Below are 15000 nucleotides of genomic sequence, written 5' to 3' on the forward strand. Positions count from 1 at the left end.
TCTCCCTCGCCCTCTCCCTCTCCCTCTCCCCCTCCCTCTCTTTCTCTCTCCCTCTCCCCTTTCCTCTCCCTCTCTTCCTCTCAACCCCCCCTCAACCCCCTCCCTCTCTTTCTCTCTCCCTCTCTCTCACTTTCTCTCTCCCCCTGTTTCCATCAATCATCATCAATCTTTAGCAGAGCGCCCCATGCTATTCACGCACATTCTCTCTAATGTTGTTGGACGCTCGTTTCCCTGGTGTGGGTTGCCATCGGTAACGAGGTAGCATCTGGCTCCAGGTGCAATGCTGCCACCCTCCACAGGTCTCAAACACACACACACACACAGTGTTTTCATAGAGGAATATGACTGAGACTGTAAGAGATGGACAGAGATGGTATTTATGTAAAGTCAGAAGCTCTGGGTGAACTACGACCACAAGTGGTCAGGTGGCCATCCATTATACACCATCCACCACCATTATAAACCATCCATTATACACCATCCATTATACACCATCCTCCTCCATTATACACCATCCACCTCCATTATACACCATCCATTATACACCATCCACCTCCATTATACACCATCCACCTCCATTATACACCATCCATTATACACCATCCACCTCCATTATACACTTTCCACCTCCATTATACACCATCCATTATACACCATCCACCTCCATTATACACCATCCACCTCCATTATACACTTTCCACCTCCATTACACACCATCGACCTCCATTATACACCATCCACCTCCATTATACACCATCCACCTCCATTATACACCATCCACCTCCATTATACACCATCCACCTCCATTATACACCATCCATTATACACCATCCACCTCCATTATACACTTTCCACCTCCATTATACACCATCCATTATACACCATCCACCTCCATTATACACCATCCACCTCCATTATACACCATCCACCTCCATTATACACCATCCACCTCCATTATACACCATCCACCTCCATTATACACTATCCACCTCCATTATACACCATCCATTATACACCATCCACCTCCATTATACACCATCCGTTATACACCATCCACCTCCATTATACACCATCCACCTCCATTATACACCATCCATTATACACCATCCACCTCCATTATACACCATCCATTATACACCATCCACCTCCATTATACACCATCCACCTCCATTATACACCATCCATTATACACCATCCACCTCCATTATACACCATCCCACCTCCATTATACACCATCCACCTCCATTATACACCATCCATTATACACCATCCCCCTCCATTATACACCATCCATTATACACCATCCACCTCCATTATACACCATCCACCTCCATTATACACCATCCATTATACACCATCCACCTCCATTATACACCATCCACCTCCATTATACACCATCCACCTCCATTATACACCATCCATTATACACCATCCACCTCCATATACACAATCCACCTCCATTATACACCATCCAGTATACACCATCCACCTCCATTATACACCATCCACCTCCATTATACACCATCCATTATACACCATCCACCTCCATTATACACCATCCACCTCCATTATGCACCATCCACCACCATTATACACCATCCACCTCCATTATGCACCATCCACCACCATTATACACCATCCACCTCCATTATACACCATCCACCTCCATTATACACTATCCACCACCATTATACACCATCCTCCTCCATTATACACCATCCACCTCCTTTATACACCATCCACCTCCATTATACACCATCCACCTCCATTATATACCATCCACCACCATTATACACCATCCATTATATACCATCCACCTCCATTATACACCATCCACCTCCATTATACACCATCCACCACCATTATACACCATCCACCACCATTATACACCATCCACCTCCATTATACACCATCCACCTCCATTATACACCATCCACCTCCATTATACACCATCCATCTCCATTATACACCATCCACCTCCATTATACACCATCCATTATACACCATCCACCTCCATTATACACTTTCCACCTCCATTATACACCATCCATTATACACCATCCACCTCCATTATACACCATCCACCTCCATTATACACCATCCACCTCCATTATACACCATCCACCTCCATTATACACCATCCACCTCCATTATACACCATCCACCTCCATTATACACTATCCACCTCCATTATACACCATCCATTATACACCATCCACCTCCATTATACACCATCCGTTATACACCATCCACCTCCATTATACACCATCCACCTCCATTATACACCATCCATTATACACCATCCACCTCCATTATACACCATCCATTATACACCATCCACCTCCATTATACACCATCCATTATACACCATCCACCTCCATTATACACCATCCACCTCCATTATACACCATCCACCTCCATTATACACCATCCATTATACACCATCCATCTCCATTATACACAATCCACCTCCATTATACACCATCCAGTATACACCATCCACCTCCATTATACACCATCCACCTCCATTATACACCATCCATTATACACCATCCACCTCCATTATACACCATCCACCTCCATTATGCACCATCCACCACCATTATACACCATCCACCTCCAGTATACACCATCCATCTCCAGTATACACCATCCACCTCCATTATACACCATCCACCTCCATTATACACCATCCACCTCCATTATACACCATCCACCTCCATTATGCACCATCCACCACCATTATACACCATCCACCTCCATTATACACCATCCACCTCCAGTATACACCATCCACCTCCATTATACACCATCCACCACCATTATACACCATCCACCTCCATTATACACCATCCACCTCCATTATACACCATCCATTATGCACCATCCACCTCCATTATACACCATCCACCTCCATTATACACCATCCACCATCATTATACACCATCCACCTCCATTATACACCATCCACCATCTATTATACACCATCCATTATATACCATCCACCACCATTATACACCATCCATTATACACCATCCACCTCCATTATACACCATCCATTATATACCATCCACCACCATTATACACCATCCACCTCCATTATACACCATCCACCTCCATTATACACCATCCACCTCCATTATACACCATCCACCTCCATTATACACCATCCACCACCATTATACACCATCCACCTCTATAATACACCATCCACCTCCATTATACACCATCCACCTCCATTATACACTATCCACCACCATTATACACCATCCTCCTCCATTATACACCATCCACCTCCTTTATACACCATTCACCTCCAGTATACACCATCCACCTCCATTATACACCATCCACCTCCATTATATACCATCCACCACCATTATACACCATCCATTATATACCATCCACCTCCATTATACACCATCCACCTCCATTATACACCATCCACCACCATTATACACCATCCACCACCATTATACACCATCCACCTCCATTATACACCATCCACCTCCATTATACACCATCCACCTCCATTATACACCATCCATCTCCATTATACACCATCCACCTCCATTATAAATACAACCATCCACCTCCATTATACATTCCATCCACCTCCATTATACACCATCCATTATACACCATCCACCATCCATTATATACCATCCACCTCCCATTATACACCATCCATTATATACCATCCACCATCCATTATATACCATCCACCTCCATTATACACCATCCACCTCCATTATACACCATCCATTATACACCATCCATTATACACCATCCACCATCCATTATACAACATCCATTATACACCATCCATCTCCATTATACACCATCCACCTCCATTATACACCATCCATTATACACCATCCACCACCATTATACACCATCCATTATACACCATCCACCTCCATTATACACCATCCATTATACACCATCCACCTCCATTATACACCATCCGCCTCCATTATACACCATCCATTATACACCATCCACCTCCATTATACACCATCCACCTCCATTATACACCATCCACCTCCATTATGTTGTGTGTTAACAACCCTCCAGGCAAGCTTCAATGCCATACAACTCTCCTTCCGTGGCCTCCAATTGCTCTTAAATACAAGTAAAACTAAATGCATGCTCTTCAACCGATCGCTACCTGCACCTACCCGCCTGTCCAACATCACTACTCTGGACGGCTCTGACTTAGAATACGTGGACAACTACCAATACTTAGGTGTCTGGTTAGACTGTAAACTCTCCTTCCAGACCCATATCAAACATCCTCCAATCCAAAGTTAAATCTAGAATTGGCTTCCTATTTCGCAACAAAGCATCCTTCACTCATGCTGCCAAACATACCCTTGTAAAACTGACCATCCTACCAATCCTCGACTTTGGCGATGTCATTTACAAAATAGCCTCCAATACCCTACTCAACAAATTGGATGCAGTCTATCACATTGCAATCCGTTTTATCACCAAAGCCCCATATACTACCCACCATGCGACCTTGTACGCTCTCGTTGGCTGGCCCTCGCTTCATACTCGTCGCCCAAACCCCACTGGCTCCCATGTCATCTACAAGACCCTGCTAGGTAAAGTCCCCCCTTATCTCAGCTCGCTGGTCACCATAGCATCTCCCACCTGTAGCACACGCTCCAGCAGGTATATCTCTCTAGTCACCCCCAAAACCAATTCTTTCTTTGGCCGCCTCTCTTCCAGTTCTCTGCTGCCAATGACTGGAACGAACTACAAAAATCTCTGAAACTGGAAACACTTATCTCCCTCACTAGCTTTAAGCAACCAACTGTCAGAGCAGCTCACAGATTACTGCACCTGTACATAGCCCACCTATAATTTAGCCCAAACAACTACCGTCTTTCCAAACTGTATTAATTTTATTTATTTATTTATTTGCTGCTTTGCACCCCATTATTTTTTTTTATTTCTACTTTGCACATTCTTCCATTGCAAAAACTACCATTCCAGTATTTTACTTGCTATATTGTACTTACTTTGCCATCATGGCCTTTTTTGCCTTTACCTCCCTTCTCACCTCATTTGCTCACATTGTATATAGACTTGTTTATACTGCATTATTGACTGTATGTTTGTTTTTACTCCATGTGTAACTCTGTGTCGTTTTATTCTGTCGAACTGCTTTGCTTTATCTTGGCCAGGTCGCAATTGTAAATGAGAACTTGTTCTCAACTTGCCTACCTGGTTAAATAAAGGTAAATAAATAAAATAAATAAATAAATTATACACCATCCATTATATACCATCCACGATCCATTATATACCATCCACCTCCATTATACACCATCCACCTCCATTATACACCATCCATTATACACCATCCATTATACACCATCCATTATACACCATTCCACCATCCATTATACAACATCCATTAAACACCATCCATCTCCATTATACACCATCCACCTCCATTATACACCATCCATTATACACCATCCACCACCATTATACACCATCCATTATACACCATCCACTCCATTATACACCATCCATTATACACCATCCATCTCCATTATACACCATCCACCTCCATTATACACCATCCACCTCCATTATGTTGTGGTTCTGCCTTATTCCCCTCAGTAATGACTCAACACACACTTACAGTATACACACACACACACACACACACACACACACATACATACAGTATACACACGCGCACACACACACGCACACACATACAGTATACACACGCACACACACGCACGCACACACATACAGTATACACACGCACACATACAGTATACACACAAACACACACACACACATACAGTATACACACACATACATACAGTATACACACGCGCACACACACACGCACACACATACAGTATACACACGCACACACACACGCACACACATACAGTATACACACGCACACATACAGTATACACACGTACACACTTACAGTATACACACGCACACATACAGTATACACCACACACACACACACACATACAGTATACACACACACACATACAGTATACACACACACGCACACATACAGTATACACACACACCATACAGTATACACACGCACCACATACAGTATACACACGCACACATACAGTATACACACGCACAAATACAGTATACACACACACACATACAGTATACACACACACACATACAGTATACACACACACACACATACAGTATACACACACACCACACACAGACAGTATCACACACACACATACAGTATACACACACCACACACACAGACAGTATACACACACACACATACAGTATACACACGCACACATACAGTATACACACACACACATACAGTATACACACACACACATACAGTATACACACACACACACACAGACAGTATACACACACACACATACAGTATACACACACACACACACACACACACAGACAGTATACACACCACACACAGACAGTATACACACACACACATACCAGTATACACACACACACACACACACAGACAGTATACACACACACACATACGTATACACACACACACACACATACAGTATACCACACACACACACACATTACAGTATACACACGCACACATACAGTATACACACACACACACACAGACAGTATACACACCACACACATACGTATACACACACACACACAGACAGTATACCACACACACACATACAGTATACACACGCACACATACAGTATACACACACACATACACAAACACACATACAGTATACACACACACCATACAGTATACACACACACACACACATACAGTATACACACACACACACACAGACAGTATACACACAACACAAGACACAAGACAGTATACACCACAACACATACAGTAATACACACAACACACAACAGACATATACACACACACACATACCAGTATAACAACACACAAACACACACATACCAGTATACACCACACACACACACAGACCAGTATACACACACACCAGACAGTATACACACACACACATACAGTATACACACACACACCACACAAACAGAATACACACACACACATACAGTATACACAACACCACATACCAGTATACACACACACACACCACATACAGTATACACACACACACACATCAGTATACCCACACACACATACAGGTATACACACAACACACACATAGTATACACACACACGCACACATACAGTATAACCACACACACATACAGTACAGATACACACGCACATACAGTATACAAACCGCACACATACAGTATACCACACACACACATACAGTAATAACACACACACACATACAGTATACACACCACAAAACATACAGTATACACACACACACACAGACAGTATACACACACAACATACAGTATAACACACACACACACACAGACAAGTACTTACACACACCACACCAGACAGTATACACACACAACACACACAACAGACAGTATACACACCACACACACAGTATACACACACACACACACACCATACAGTATACACACACACACCACACATACAGTATACACACACACACACACAGTATACACACACACACATACAGTATACACACACACGCACACCAGTATACACACACACACACAGACAGTATACACACACACACATACAGTATACACACGCACACATTACAAGTATACACACACACACATACAGTATACACACACACATACAGTATACACACACACACATACAGTATACACACCACACACACACAGACAGTATACCACACACACACACAGACAGTATACACACACACACAGACAGTATACACACACACACATACAGTATACACACACACACACACACACAAGACAGTATACACACACACACTACAGTATACACCACCACACACCACATACAGTATACACACACACACACAACAGACAGTATACACACACACACAGACAGTATACACACACACACATACAGTACACACACACACACCACAGACAGTATACACACACCACATACAGTATACACACACACACACATACAGTATACACACACCACACACACATACAGTATACACACACACACACACAGTATACACACACACACATACAGTTATACACACACACGCACACAGTATACACACACACGCACACAAAGACAGTATACCACACACACATACAGTATACACACACACACATACAGTATACACACACACACACACATACAGTATACACACACACACATACAGTATACACACACACGCACCAGAATGTCCTGACAAGTCACTATAATGTCCTGACAAGTCACTATAATGTCCTGACAAGTGACCAGAATGTCCCTGACAAGCCACTAGAATGTCCTGACAAGTCACCAGAATGTCCTGACAAGTGACCAGAATGTCCTGACAAGCCACTAGAATGTCCTGACAAGTGACCAGAATGTCCTGACAAGTCACTAGAATGTCCTGACAAGTGACCAGAATGTCCTGACAAGTCACTAGAATGTCCTGACAAGTCACCAGAATGTCCTGACAAGTCACCAGAATGTCCTGACAAGTCACTAGAATGTCCTGACAAGTCACCAGAATGTCCTGACAAGTCACCAGAATGTCCTGACAAGTCACCAGAATGTCCTGACAAGTCACTATGATGTCCTGACAAGTCACCAGAATGTCCTGACAAGTCACCAGAAGTCCTGACAAGTCACTAGAATGTCCTGACAAGTCACCAGAATGTCCTGACAAGTCACCAGAATGTCCTGACAAGTCACTATGATGTCCTGACAAGTCACTATGATGTCCTGACAAGTCACTAGAATGTCCTGACAAGTCACCAGAATGTCCTGACAAGTCACTAGAATGTCCTGACAAGTCACCAGAATGTCCTGACAAGTCAGCAGAATGTCCTGACAAGTCACCAGAATGTCCTGACAAGTCACTATAATGTCCTGACAAGTCACTAGAATGTCCTGACAAGTGACCAGAATGTCCTGACAAGTCACTATAATGTCCTGACAAGTCACCAGAATGTCCTGACAAGTCACTAGAATGTCCTGACAAGTGACCAGAATGTCCTGACAAGTCACTATGATGTCCTGACAAGTCACTATAATGTCCTGACAAGTCACTATAATGTCCTGACAAGTCACTATAATGTCCTGATAAGCCACTAGAATGTCCTGACAAGTCACCAGAATGTCCTGACAAGTGACCAGAATGTCCTGACAAGTCACTATGATGTCCTGACAAGTCACTATAATGTCCTGACAAGTCACCAGAATGTCCTGACAAGTCACTAGAATGTCCTGACAAGTGACCAGAATGTCCTGACAAGTCACTATGATGTCCTGACAAGTCACTATAATGTCCTGACAAGTCACTATAATGTCCTGACAAGTCACTATAATGTCCTGATAAGTCACTAGAATGTCCTGACAAGTCACTAGAATGTCCTGACAAGTCACTATAATGTCCTGACAAGTCACTATAATGTCCTGACAAGTCACTAGAATGTTCTGACAAGTCACTAGAATGTCCTGATAAGTCACTAGAATGTCCTGACAAGTCACTAGAATGTCCTGACAAGTCACCAGAATGTCCTGACAAGTCAGCAGAATGTCCTGACAGGAAAATAATTACATTTTAGGAAAGACATGGACTTTTTTCATGTCCTGAATCTGTTTAAATGCTATTTTAGGTTGAGGGTTAGGGGTTAGGTTTAGGTTGAGGGTTAGGGGTTAGGTTTAGGTTGAGGGTTGGGGCTTAGGTTTAGGTTGAGGGTTAGGGGTAGGTTTAGGTTGAGGGTTAGGGGTAGGTTTAGGTTAAGGGTTAAGGTTAGGTTTAGGTTTAAGGGTTAAGGTTAGGTTTAGGTTTAAGGGTTAAGGTTAGGTTGAGGGTTAGGTTTAGGTTGAGGGTTAGGGGTTAGGTTTAGTCAAGGGTTAGGGGTTAGGTTTAGGTTGAGGGTTAGGGGTTAGGTTTAGTCAAGGGTTAGGGGTTAGGTTTAGGTTGAGGGTTAGGGGTTAGGTTGAGGTTGAGGGTTAGGGGTAGGTTTAGGTTTAAGGGTTAAGGTTAGGTTTAGGTTTAAGGGTTAAGGTTAGGTTTAGGTTGAGGGTTAGGGGTTAGGTTTAGGTTGTGGGTTAGGGCTTAGGTTTAGGTTGAGGGTTAGGGGTAGGTTTAGGTTTAAGGGTTAAGGTTAGGTTTAAGGGTTAAGGTTAGGTTGAGGGTTAGGGGTTAGGTTTAGGTTGAGGGTTAGGGGTTAGGTTTAGGTTGAGGGTTAGGGTTTAGGCTGTGGGTTAGGGGCTAGGTTTAGGTTTAAGGGTTAAGGTAGGGGTTACGTTTAGGTTTAAGGGTTAAGGTTAGGTTTAGGTTTAGGTTGAGGGTTGAGGGTTAGGGGTTAGGTTTAGGTTTAAGTTTAGGTTGAGGGTTAGGGTTTAGGTTTAAGGGTTAAGTTTAGGTTGAGGGTTAGGGTTTAGGTTTAAGGTTTAAGGGTTAAGTTTAGGTTGAGGTTTAGGTTGAGGAAAATAGGATTTTTTTTCGACTCCCCAAAATCTGGAAAAATAATGTAAAAAGCTGAGTGTGTGTATAATGTAATGTAATAGAAGTATAGCCTCAGCTGTAAAGCTACTGGTCTGTATCTCATAGCAACACATCACCAACCTGCCTCACACATATCCCCTCTAACAAACACCTTTCACCCTCTCTCTCACACACACACACACACACAGATTACCACGCTATGGCTAATGTCTAAAAAGCTTATGGAGAATCACTGAGCTGCTTAAAGAGGGGGCTGGTGGGAGAGAGAGAGAAAAGAGAGAGCCCAAGACAGAGACAGTGATAGATAGATTTAGGGGAGGGATGGAGAGGGGGATGGATGGTGAGGGAGGGAGAGGGGGAGGGAGAAAGAGATTTAGGGAGAGGGATGGAGAAGGGGAGAGAGATTTAGGGAGAGGGATTGCGAGAGATGGGGAGAAAGAGACAGAGAGACACAGAGACAGAGAGACAGAGAGAGAGACAGAGAGAGAGACACAGAGAGACAGAGACACAGAGACACAGAGACAGAGAGAGAGACACAGAGACAGAGAGAGAGAGAGAGACAGAGAGACAAAGAGACAGAGAGAGAGACAGAGACACAGAGAGAGACAAAGAGACAAAGAGACAGAGAGAGAGACAGAGACACAGAGAGAGACAAAGACACAGAGACACAGAGAGAGAGAAACAGACACAGAGCGAAAGAGAGACAGAGAGAGAGAAAGAGAGAAAGAGAGAGACAGAGAGAGAGACAGAGAAAGACCAGACAGTCCTGAAGCTAAAACCATATGGCTGTGGTTAGGGTGAGAGACGCTTATCACAGTGGAATGGACCGGCTGGGTGGTTAGGGTGAGAGACCCTTAACACAGTGGAATGGACCGGCTGGGTGGTTAGGGTGAGAGACCCTTAACACAGTGGAATGGACCGGCTGGGTGGTTAGGGTGAGAGACCCTTAACACAGTGGAATGGACCGGCTGGGTGGTTAGGGTGAGAGACGCTTATCACAGTGGAATGGACCGGCTGGGTGGTTAGGGTGAGAGACCCTTAACACAGTGGAATGGACCGGCTGGGTGGTTAGGGTGAGAGACCCTTAACACAGTGGAATGGACCGGCTGGGTGGTTAGGGTGAGAGGCCCTTAACACAGTGGAATGGACCGGCTGGGTGGTTAGGGTGAGAGACCCTTAACACCGTGGAATGGACTGGCTGGGTGGTTAGGGTGAGAGACCCTTAACACAGTGGAATGGACCGGCTGGGTGGTTAGGGTAAGAGACCCTTAACACAGTGGAATGGACCGGCTGGGTGGTTAGGGTGAGAGACCCTTAACACAGTGGAATGGACCGGCTGGGTGGTTAGGGTGAGAGAACCTTAACACAGTGGAATGGACCGGCTGGGTGGTTAGGGTGAGAGACCCTTAACACAGTGGAATGGACCGGCTGGGTGGTTAGGGTGAGAGACCCTTAACACAGTGGAATGGACCGGCTGGGTGGTTAGGGTGAGAGACGCTTATCACAGTGGAATGGACCGGCTGGGTGGTTAGGGTGAGAGACCCTTAACACAGTGGAATGGACCGGCTGGGTGGTTAGGGTGAGAGACCCTTAACACAGTGGAATGGACCGGCTGGGTGGTTAGGGTGAGAGACCCTTAACACAGTGGAATGGACCGGCTGGGTGGTTAGGGTGAGAGACCCTTAACACAGTGGAATGGACCGGCTGGGTGGTTAGGGTGAGAGACCCTTAACACAGTGGAATGGACCGGCTCAACACTGTGTGTTTGTGTGTTAACGGCCCAGCCAAAGTTACTTGAAAAACAACGGGGTGCGGAAGAGCCTAAATTACTGATTAGAGATGGAGAGAAGAGGATGGATGGAGAGAGGATGGATGGAGAGAGAGGGATGAGAGAGGATGGATAGAGAGAGAGGGATGAGAGAGGATGGATAGAGAGAGAGGATGGATGGAGAGAGAGGGATGAGAGAGGATGGATAGACAGAGATGATGGATAGAGCGAGGATGGATGGAGAGAGGATGGATGGAGAGAGAGGGATGAGAGAGGATGGATAGACAGAGATGATGGATAGAGAGAGGATGGATGGAGAGAGAGGATGGATAGAGAGAGGATGGATAGAGAGAGAATGGATAGACAGAGCGGATGGATAGAGAGAGGATGGATGGAGAGAGAGGGATGGAGAGAGGATGGATAGAGAGAGAGGGATGAGAGAGGATGGATGGAGAGAGGATGGATAGACAGAGAGGATGGATAGAGAGAGGATGGATGGAGAGAGGATGGATGGAGAGAGAGGGTGGATGGATGGAGAGAGAGGATGGATGGATGGAGAGAGAGAGAGGATGGATGGAGAGAGGATGGATGGATGGAGAGAGAGGATGGATAGAGAGAGAGGATGGATGGATGGAGAGAGAGGATGGATAGAGAGAGAGGATGGATGGATGGAGAGAGAGGATGGATGGAGAGAGAGGGATGAGAGAGGATGGATAGAGAGAGAGGATGGATGGAGAGAGAGGGATGAGAGAGGATGGATAGAGAGAGAGGATAGATGGAGAGAGAGGGATGAGAGAGGATGGATAGAGAGAGAGAGGTTGGATAGAGAGAGAGGATGGATGGAGAGAGAGGGGTGGATAGAGAAAGAGATGGAGAGCTGCAGTCATCCTAACTAATACTGATGTATCTATTAAAGACACTGTACTGCAGTCCTGTCTACTGAGAGAGAGAGAGAGAGAGAGAGAGAGAGAGAGAGAGAGAGAGAGAGAGAGAGAGAGAGAGAGAGAGGGGATGAATGATGATATGATGGTAGTTATTTTTAATAGAGTAGATAGTTTCATACTCATTCATATTAACAGTTGTCTGGTAAAGTTACTGCTGAACTACACTGGTAGGGAGGGAGGGAGGGAGGGAGGGAGGGAGGGAGGGAGGGAGGGAGGGAGGGAGGGAGGGTAGGTAATCTTTAGTATTGCAGTACAGTAGAGGAGAGTTTTCATCCTTCCCTTCTAATGAGAGACTGATTCAGAGCTGGGAGACCAGTGCTTTGTCCCAAACCGTATCCTATTCCCTACATACTGTGGGCGCTGGTTTAAAGTAGTCCACTATATAGGGAATAGGGTGCCATAGGGCTCTGGTTTAAAGTAGTCCACTATATAGGGAATAGGGTGCCATAGGGCTCTGGTTTAAAGTAGTCCACTATATAGGGAATAGGGTGCCATAGGGCTCTGGTTTAAAGTAGTCCACTATATAGGGAATAGGGTGCCATAGGGCTCTGGTTTAAAGTAGTCCACTATATAGGGAATAGGGTGCCATAGGGCTCTGGTTTAAAGTAGTCCACTATATAGGGACTAAGGCTCTGGTTTAAAGTAGTCCACTATATAGGGAATAAGGCTCTGGTTTAAAGTAGTCCACTATATAGGGAATAAGGCTCTGGTTTAAAGTAGTCCACTATATAGGGAATAAGGCTCTGGTTTAAAGTAGTCCACTATATAGGGAATAAGGCTCTGGTTTAAAGTAGTCCACTATATAGGGAATAAGGCTCTGGTTTAAAGTAGTCCACTATATAGGGAATAGGGCTCTGGTTTAAAGTAGTCCACTATATAGGGAATAGGGTGCCGTTTTTTGGACATCAGGACTTTCCGGCCAATCAGTGACGTTGAAAGAAATTAGCCCAGTGGTTTTCAAACCTGTCCTCGGTGACCCCCCCAGACATTTTGCAATTGTGTTGTAGCCCTCAACTAACTCACCTGATCCCCAGCCGTTCCACGTGTTGTAGCTCTCAACTAACTCACCTGATACAAGGGCTTGATGATTAGTTGACAAGTTGAATCAGGTGCGAGAGCTCTGGATCAAACACATGGAACGGCTGGGGATCCCTGATAAACTAAATATATTTGTATTTATTGAATTTTATTTAACCTTTATTTAACTAGGCAAGTCAGTTAAGAACAAATTCTTATTTCCAATGACGGCCTACCGGGGAACGGTGGGTTAACTGCCTTGTTCAGGGTCAGTGACGGCCTACCGGGGAACGGTGGGTTAACTGCCTTGTTCAGGGTCAGTGACGGCCTACCGGGGAACGGTGGGTTAACTGCCTTGTTCAGGGTCAGTGACGGCCTACCGGGGAACGGTGGGTTAACTGCCTTGTTCAGGGTCAGTGACGGCCTACCGGGGAACGGTGGGTTAACTGCCTTGTTCAGGGTCAGTGACGGCCTACCGGGGAACGGTGGGTTAACTGCCTTGTTCAGGGTCAGTGACGGCCTACCGGGGAACGGTGGGTTAACTGCCTTGTTCAGGGTCAGTGACGGCCTACCGGGGAACGGTGGGTTAACTGCCTTGTTCAGGGTCAGTGACGGCCTACCCCGGCCAATCCCAGACGACGCTGGTCCAGTTGTGCGCCAACCTATTATTATTATATATATATTATATTAAGCATGCCTTGTGGTTAGAGTCTTCTACCAATACCCAACTCAGAGGCCTTGT

Source organism: Oncorhynchus kisutch, unplaced genomic scaffold, assembly GCF_002021735.2.
Source record: "Oncorhynchus kisutch isolate 150728-3 unplaced genomic scaffold, Okis_V2 scaffold3584, whole genome shotgun sequence".
NCBI classification, from domain to species: Eukaryota; Metazoa; Chordata; class Actinopteri; order Salmoniformes; family Salmonidae; genus Oncorhynchus; species Oncorhynchus kisutch.